A 9,384-nucleotide genomic window follows, 5' to 3' on the forward strand; every position below is an offset into this window, starting at 1 on the left:
TTTAAAATGATTAAGTGGCAAATTTTTTTATGTATGTTTTACCAGGTTTTGTTTTTGTTTTTGTTTTTTAAAGTTAAGATGAACTGGTGGAGGAATTCTGCCTGTATTGCAGAAAGCTGGCCTGAGTCTGGAAATCCCTGATAGTCGGAAACCTCTCAACACTTAAAATATGGCAAAGGGGGCACCTGGGTGGCTCAGTGGGTTAAGCCTCTGCCTTCAGCTTGGGTCATGACCTCAGGGTCCTGGAATCAAGCCCCACACTGGGCACTCTGCTCAGCAGGAAGCCTGCTTCTCCTGCCCACCCCCTCCTGCCTCTCTGCCTATTTGTGATCTCTGTCCGTCAAATAAATAAATAAAATCTTAAAAAAATATATGGCAAAGGATCTGGGTCATGGTCTTTTTAAAAAATATTTTACTTATTTATTTGACAGACAGAGATCACAAGCGGGCAGAGAGGCAGGCAGAGAGAGAGGAGGAAGCAGGCTCCCTACCGAGAGGAAAGCCTGACGTGCGGCTTGATCCCAGAACCCGGAGATGATGACCTGAGCTGAAGGCAGAGGCTTTAACCCACTGAGCCACCCAGGCGCCCCAGGGTCATGGTCTTTATCAGCAGGAACCATGCACAAATATTTGCTCACTTTGGCACAGTCATCAGAAATGACATGGAGCCCTGGCCGATTGGGCAGGATTCTCCTGTAGTGCCAGGGACTTGAACAACTTCCCGCAGGGCTCTCAGGGCAGAAGCTGGGCAGCCAGGGAGGTGAAAAGGTACATGAGGGCTCAGGGGAGCAGAGACCTTACCCCCTGAATTGGAAGTATTTTTATCCCTTCAGCACTGATATGACTGTATGGGTATAAAATAGCTGAACACCCGTAACAGTTGTGGGGGTTGTGGGCACTGTGTTAGTAGAGCACTGACTCAGCCGAGGGAAAGGTATAAAGAAGGCTAGATTTGTTTTTTCCTATCACCTCTCACAGAATTTATCTCCTCCATTAAACACGCACCTTTCCTCCTCTCCAAACTTCCTGCCTTCCAGCTATCTCATATACACACCTGGAGGATCCAGTTCCAACGAGTATACTCTGATTTCCTTCAACAGCATAAGCGGAATGTGTTCCGAGTTTTTCCCAAGCTGGTCCTCCAGTATTTCCTTTACATACCCACCCAAGCTTGTTCCCTTATATCAGCTTACATGACAACCCGCCGAAGAAATTGACCTGATAAATTAATAAGAAGATGATCCGCACTTTTAGTAAAGACATACGGAGGCACCTGTGGTCCAGAGTGGTGAGCAAATCCCTGTAGCTCTAATTTTCACGAGAAGGTTGCTGGAGGAGGAGCCTTTTTTTGAGACTCATGTCTGACATCTCTCAGATGATGCCTTGAGGACCTCTACTCACGGATGACATTTGGTACAGCTACCCCTCAAACACTTGTGCCTGAAGGAGGCAGGATGACTAAGTAAAATAACATCCACCAAGAATCTCAAAACCCCCAATAATTAACAGCCTCACTTTGCTAACATGATCTCAAACGTGTCCGGGTGTGCTCTTCTCAAAACCCTTTTCCTTCCCACAAACTTTCCCGGGGAGCCTGAAACAATGGGATTAAAAAGATGAAGTGATTAGATGAAGTGAGGTATTCTGAATTGGATCCTGGAGCAGAAAAAGGATATTAAGGGTTGCCTGGGTGGCTCAGTTGTTAGGCGTCTGCCTTCGCCTTGGTCGTGATCCCGGGATCCTGGGATCGAGCCTGGCATTGGGCTTCCTGCTTCATGGGAAGCCTGCTTCTCCCTCTCCCACTCCCCCTTCTTGTGCTCCCTTTCTGGCTGTGTCTCTGTCAAATAAGTAAATAAAATCTGTTTTGTTTTTTCTTTTTAAAGAAAAATGATGGGGTGCTCAGTGGATTGGGCCGGTGCCTTCGGCTTGGGTCATGATCTCAGGGTCCTGGGATTGAGCCCTGCATGGGGCTCTCTGCTCAGCAGGAAGTCTGCTTTCCCCCCCACCCTCTCTGCCTGACTCTCTGCCTACTTGTGATTTCTGTCTCTGTCAAATAAATAAATAAAATCTTAAAAAAAAAAAAAAGAAAAAAGATATTAATGGGAAAACTAACAAAACCCAAATGGAGTCTGTAGTTAATAGTGTTGTTCCAGTGTTAATTTCTTAGCTTGGGCAAACATAACACCACGGTTATACAAGATACTAGCATTGGGGAAAGCTGGGCCAAGTGTATACAGGAACCATCTGGGCTATCTTTGTATCTTTCTGTAGATGTAAAATGACCCCATAATAAAAAATTTATTTTTAAGAAAGGTGAAGAAAGATGAGAATCTAAACCATAATTAGCCTCTATTCCAGGAATGTCTATATTCCGTTTTATGCCACTCTTGGTATAAAATCTTCCTCCAGCTCATTCACACCAAACATTCCAGTGTTTTAGCAACATTGCGTCATATATAATCATTAAAAACAGGGTAGAAAAAGTAATCCAAAAAACAGACAAGTAATCATTAACAACACTTTAGGGAAAACATGCTTATGTTGATCTAGACTACAGGTATGAGGGAAAAAAATATCCCCAAGAATTGCTTTTGTAAAAACTTGAGGATTTAATCAAACCGTCACTGGAGGTACCTTGGAGAATAAGTCTGGGAAAAGGCAGGGAGACTTATGTTTTTGATTCTATGTATTTTTTGTATTGTATGACTTTTTTTTTTAAACAGTGAGAATGAATTATTTTTACCATTTAAAAAACAAATGTATATAGTTTTAAAGATTTTATTCTTAATTAATCTCTACACCCAACATGGGGCTTAAACCTCCAACCCTGAGATTAAGAGTCACATGCTCTCCCCACTGAGCCAGCAAGCCACCCCAACAAATATGTGTGTGTGTGTGTGTGTGTGTGTGTGTGTGTGTGTGTGTGTAATAAATCCTCTCAACACTTAAAATATGGCAAAGGGGGCACCTGGGTGGCTCAGTGGGTTAAGCCTCTGCCTTCATCTTGGGTCATGATCTCAGGGTCCTGGGATCAAGCAAATCAGTTACTTTTAAAGCCTTATTACCAAGAATGCAATTCTTTTTTTTTCTAAGTTTATTTATTTTTAATAATCTCTATATTCAGCATGGGATTTGAACTTCGACCTCGAGATCAAGAGTCACATGCTCTTCCAATTTAACCAACCAGGCACCTGACCAAGAATGCAATTCTTATTATTCCTGGGCATCTTAAGGGTCTGTGCTTTGGCTCACACTATTTCTTTTACTTCAAATACTCTGCTCTTTCATCTGCTATTGAAACCCTGAATATATATCTCCATGTCCACCAAGTCTTCATTAATCTCTTGTAGCAGAAGCTAAGCCCTGCTTGCTTATACACACACACACACACAAACACGCACACACACACACACACACACATATATATATATGTATTTTTTTAAGATTTTATTTATTCATTTGACAGACAGAGATCACAAATAGTCAGAGAGGCAGGCAGAGAGAGAGAGAAGAGGAAGCAGGCTTCCCGTTGAGCAGAGAACCGATGTGGGGCTCAATCCCAGGACCCTGGGACCATGACCTGAGCTGAAGGCAGAGGCTTTAACCCACTGAGCCACCCAGGTGCCCCACAAATATATATATTTTAAGAGCAGTTTATATACCATGAGGAAAAAATAGCTATGTTTGAAATGGAACACCAGAATCATTATAATTATAAAATAAAAGAAAGAAAAAGAGGGAAGTAAGATGGGAGGAAATATGTGTAAATGTTCATAATGCTTATATATGATGGTAAGATGAATTTTTTTATCTTCTGCATTTTATATTCTCTGTAGTCAACATGCAGTTTTTCTTTATTAGGAAAAATAAAAGTAAAAATTACAACCTCTACATACATGTTGTTATCAAAATTTTTTGCACAAATATTATGACATATATCCCTATGTGGTTCTTTAAACTTGAAGAAATTATGAATTTTAGAACCTGTATCATAAACTATTTTCAGAAAAAACTACATTAAGAGAAATAGGCTTTGAGAACTTGGCCACTGATACACAGGTTTAGTTTCCTTTTCAAAGTATTTAGAAAAAAAATCTAGCTGTGTACAAGGGCTGCCTTCTCAAAATACTAGGAGTCATGACCAGGCAGATAGTATTTGAACATTCTTGTTAATTGTCTGAAACCAAACACTTAATAACCATTTTCTTTCTTTCTCTTTCTTTTTTTAGTAAGTGCTTTCCAAAGAAAATCTTCAAACCTCTGACTTCCATTGCTGTGGTTTCTTTACTCATCTTCACTTAAATATCCCTGAGGCACCACAAACAAAACAAACTTGAAATCAAATCCAACTTCTTTTTTTTTTTTTAAAGAATTTATTTACTTATTTGACAGAGAGAGACACCACAAGAGAGGGAACACAAGCAGGGAGAGTGGGAGAGGGAAAAGCAGACCTCCTGCTGAGCAGGGAGCCCAATGCGGGGCTTGATTCCAGGACTCTGGGGTCATGACCTGCGCGGAAGGCAGATACTCAAGGACTGAGCCACTCAGGCGCCCCCAAATCCAATGTCTTAATGGTCTTAATACCATTGAGTTCCCAGACTTCTCTCATCACCTTCCCTGGAATTGAAAGCAGGGTTTGAGTATCTCCAGCAACAATCAATCAGATCTGGAGGAGATTTCACTTAGCCTATGAGGGTGCTAGACTGGTAGGATCACATTCTCTTTCAGAGCTAAGTGGAATATACACACACAGCCAGGCTGGAGAAGGAGGAAGTTCTCAAGAAAAGCAGTGTGACTGCTCCCTTAGAGCAGAGATTAGCGGGCAAAGTGTCGACACTGCAAAGAGAGAGATGTTTAAAGGGATTTGTAAGAAAGTTTGCTCCATAATATCCCTCATCTCCTAGCCCACCTCCAGTAGCACTCCATCCTTATTCCCAAAGCTTCTCAAAAAGCTGACTGCCCAGGAGCCCCTGGGTGGCTTGGGCTCCATCTGCCTTGGGCTCAAGTCATGATCTCGGTGTCCTAGGATCCAGCCCTGTGTCAGGCTCCCTTTTCAGCAGGGAGTCTGCTTGTCCCTCTCCCTTTGCCGATCCCCTGCTGATGCTCTCTCTCTCTTAAATAAATAAATAAAATCTTAATTAAAAAAAAAAAAAAAAAAACAGTTGCCTGGGTTTGAAACCTGACTCAGCTTACTGGCTGTTGGCAAGTTAACCTACCTCTCTATTCATTGATTTCCTCATCTTTAAGTGGCATATGGTCACTATGTGGGTTATGAGAATTGACTGAATTAATCCTGTTCCATAACTGAAATAATGTTTAGATGGCTACAATAGTTACCAACTTGTTCTTCCTTTCCTCGGGATCTTCTAGCCTTGATGTCTTTCACAATGGCTCCAGAGGGAAACTTGGGTGGCTCAGTCAGTTAAGTGTCTGCCTTCAGCTTGCGTGTCCTGATCTCAGGGTCCTGGGATGAACCCTACCCCCAGGCTCCCTGTTCAGCGGGGAGTCTTCATCTCCCTCTCCCTCTGCTCCTGCTCTCTGTCACTCTCAAATACATAAATAAGATCTTTTTTAAAAAATGGTGGAGAGATTCTTTAAAATATGGCTCCTGGGTGGCTCAGTGGGTTAAAGCCTCTGCCTTTGGCTCAGGTCATGATCTCAGGGTCCTGGGTTGGAGCCCCACATTGGGCTCTCTGTTCAGCGGGGAGCCTGCTTCCTCCTCTCTCTCTGCCTGCCTCTCTGCCTACTTGTGATCTCTATCTGTCAAATAAATAATTATTTTTTAAAAATCTTAAATAAAAATACAGAACTGTATGCATTAATCCCCAGCTGAAACCCCTTTGAGTATGGTCAAGTCACCCTTTGTTTCCAACGCAACTTTTTTTTTTTTTTTAGGCTTTAGTATTTTATCCAAATTTTACTTTATGTTAATTATAGCATTGGAAAGGAAGGATCTAATTCCACACGAAATGTCAGACTCTAAAATGTACCCATTAAACTACTAAAAAATAAACCAAATGGTAAGAATATAAATAGAAATCCAATTTAGATTCGAATGATGTCACAAAGTGATTACAGTCACAGAGACTGTTCCTGCTTGCAGCTAGAACTCTTAGAAGCTCTTTCATCTGGCGCAAGTGCAAAAAAAAAAAAAAAAAAAACCAAACCAAAAAAACACAAAAAACACAACATGAAAGGGAATTAAGGGAATTAAGTTGAATTACTGGTTTCATCACATCCATCTTCTCAATGACACATAAAAAAACAGCTACTGTGCACTGCAGATTATGTGGTGTCAAAGAGGTGTGGAATGGGGTGGAAACAGGTCATGAAAATCTGTCTAAAGTCTCTTTAAGGGATGCCTGGGTGGCTCAGTGGGTTAAGCATCTGCCTTCAGCTCAGGTCATGATCCTAGGAACATGGGTCCTGGGATCTAGCCCTGCATCGGACTCCTTGCTCAGCCAGGAGTCTGCTTCTCCCTCTCCCTCTGCTGGTCCCTCCCTTGCCCCCCACTTGTGTGTGCTCTCTATCTCAGATAAATAAAGGAGATCTTTTTTTTTTTTTAAAGGTTTTATTTATTTATTTGACAGACAGAGATCACAAGTAGGCAGAGAAACAGGCAGAGAGAGAGAGGAAGGGAAGCAGACTCCCCGCTCGATCCCAGCACCCTGAGATCATGACCTGAGCTGAAGGCAGAGGCTTAACCCACTGAGACACCCAGGCGCCCCAAGCAGAATCATCTTTAGTGTGGAGGTCCAAGATGATATTTAGCAATGCAGCATCCCAGACAAAGGTACCTAAATTCTGAAGGTAGCTATGCTGCAAAATAGTTTAAAATTAAACAATTGTACAGTATTCAATTATGCTTGTGGCCACCAGTGTTGACATTCTTGCCATCCAGCAGAGCTCACAGTGTCAGTCTAACACCCCTGGCTTTAGGATCTGAGTGTATCCTAAACCCTTCAGAGCGGAGTTGTTCACATTAGTCGGGAAAAAGGGCATCAGGTCCAACAAGTGTTACTTGCTGTCTAGACCAGAATGACATTGGTCTCCAACTTCTTTTTTTTTTTTTTTTTTTTAAGATTTTATTTATTTATTTGACAGAGAGAAATCACAAGTAGATGGAGAGGCAGGCAGAGAGAGAGAGAGAGGGAAGCAGGCTCCCTGCTGAGCAGAGAGTCCGATGTGGGACTCGATCCCAGGACCCTGAGATCATGACCCGAGCTGAAGGGAGCGGCTTAACCCACTGAGCCACCCAGGCGCCCCTGGTCTCCAACTTCTTGTTCACCTTCTGATAAATGAAGCCACTACACTCTATCCTGCCATTTACGTTAGTGCGAAGCTGCAATTCATCAGTCTTGCAGCCAACCGCAAATTTGCTCTGGGTATCCCCCAGACTTTGTGGTCTCAGGATTCATCTGGGAGCTAGCCAGCCAGCCAGTCTTCTTGACCCAGCACCTGAACATGCCAGACTGAAGGCCCAGCCATGTAGAAATCCACATCCAGACTGATGTACTCTCGCTTATGTCCTGTCCTGATTTTATCATCCCACCCCTTCGCTGCCACTCTCTCCCTGGCAACCTGCCCCTGTCCCCCATGAGAGGATGAATCAAAGGTCAGCTTCAGTCCACATGCAAGCTGACCTTCCACAAAGATCTCCACACCTCGTATGTTCACAGTGTTTCATTTCTCCATAGACATCAGACCATGTTTGGTGCATCTACTTGGTTTCCAGGCTAACCCTCACTTTGGTGGTTGGTTTCAGTGTTGGATGAACTTAAGTTTGTACATTCCAGTTTATTCTCAGATTTTGTTTTCCTTTCTTCCTTCCTTCTTACCCTCCCCTTCCTTCCTTCCTTCTTTCTTTCCTTCCCTCCTTTCTTCTTTTAAGATTTTATTACAGAAAGAGAGAGAGAGCATGAACAGATGGTGAGGGTCAGAGGGAGAGGGAGAAGGAGAAGGAGACTCCCTGTGAGCAAGGAGCCTGACGCCAGTTTCCATCCCAGAATCCTGAGATCATGACCTGAGCTGATAACCCTAGGATTTTGTTCCCAAATCACATTTTATGAAGTCATATCCATAGCTCTTGGGGAAGACATGTCTTGGGGAAGACATCCCTGGCAGATTTGCCAGGATGAGCATTTAAGGGAGGCACAGCCATCCCTGGCTCAGTGGCAGTGGTGTCAGCTGGGCGGTAGCTACAGCATGAGTGATGGGGCCCCAACTCAACATCTGATCCTTAAGTCCTGCTACTTCCCACCACCCACATATATCATCATCGCCCACACACCTGGCATGGGCATGACTCTGGGCCTCTCATTATGTTCTCTCCTTTCTTTGGATTATACTCTCTATTACTTTTAACTAATGAGTTGCTATTAAGCCTTCAAGACTACTGTTAAAAGATTTTCCCTTCTGTGAAGTCTTTCTCAGCAATCACATGCAAAAGTGAGTCACTTCCACTTCTTTGTTTCCATTTCACTTGGTATGTAACCCTGCTTTTGTACCTAACAGGTTGTGCTGGAATTACGTGTTTATGGATCCTTCTTAGTAAACTGTGATCTACTCAATGAGAGGGACTGTTCTTAATTCTTTGTCTAAAACCACAGCTGTATCCCAGGCACATCAAAGATGTTTAATAACAGTGTGGTGAGTGGATGAGTGAATAAATCAATGGATTAGTAAAATACCTCAGGTGACATCTCCTTGGATAGGACAATAAAGACAGTAAAGTGGTGACAAGTAGGATACAAGCTCCACTGCTGTGGTCCTTGGTTTGATCTAAATTTGTGGGCAAATTTCTGACTTTTTGTGCCTTGGCTTCCTCATCTATAAAATGGTGACAATAATACATTTCTAGTTGTTTGAATTAAATAACAAATGTACAGTGCTGACAGCAAGACCTGGCACATAGTAATGATTCTATATGTATTAATGATTATTGTTGTTATTGATCATGGAGAATCACTGACAACTCCATGGGAAGTAGGGGCTATGTTCTGACTTTTACCATTTAATTCCTGACAGCCACAGTGCTTCATATACAATAGGCACTCAATAATGATTTTTTGAATAAATATCAAAGTAATAAAAAAAGAAAACAAAAGAGAAAGAGAGAAACAAAACCAAACCCCACACAGGGTAAAAAGGGGTGCATTTAGAACAAAGAGGTGTTCTTTGTGTCAAGAACAAAGATATCGTCAAATCACCTCAGGTCCTCACCACTGGCCTAGATGACAAGGTGGCCCTGGAGTTTCTGAATCTTTCATTTACCCTCACAGGAACTTTGCCCACCTCATTCACAGTGCTCTCTCTAAAGACACTGAAAGGGAAAGGGATGCTGTATATACAGGGAGTGGCATTAAGAGCCAGGGAAGCCTGTTT

At 42.6% G+C, this 9,384-nt stretch overlaps 1 pseudogene; it reads right to left on the bottom strand.

Moving 5' to 3' along the window:
- Positions 1-4,815: 4,815 nt before the first annotated feature.
- On the bottom strand, positions 4,816-7,811 carry LOC131824757 (voltage-dependent anion-selective channel protein 1-like; annotated as a pseudogene).
- Positions 7,812-9,384: the final 1,573 nt, after the last annotated feature.

This window comes from Mustela lutreola, chromosome 1, assembly GCF_030435805.1.
Source record: "Mustela lutreola isolate mMusLut2 chromosome 1, mMusLut2.pri, whole genome shotgun sequence".
NCBI classification, from domain to species: domain Eukaryota; kingdom Metazoa; phylum Chordata; class Mammalia; order Carnivora; family Mustelidae; genus Mustela; species Mustela lutreola.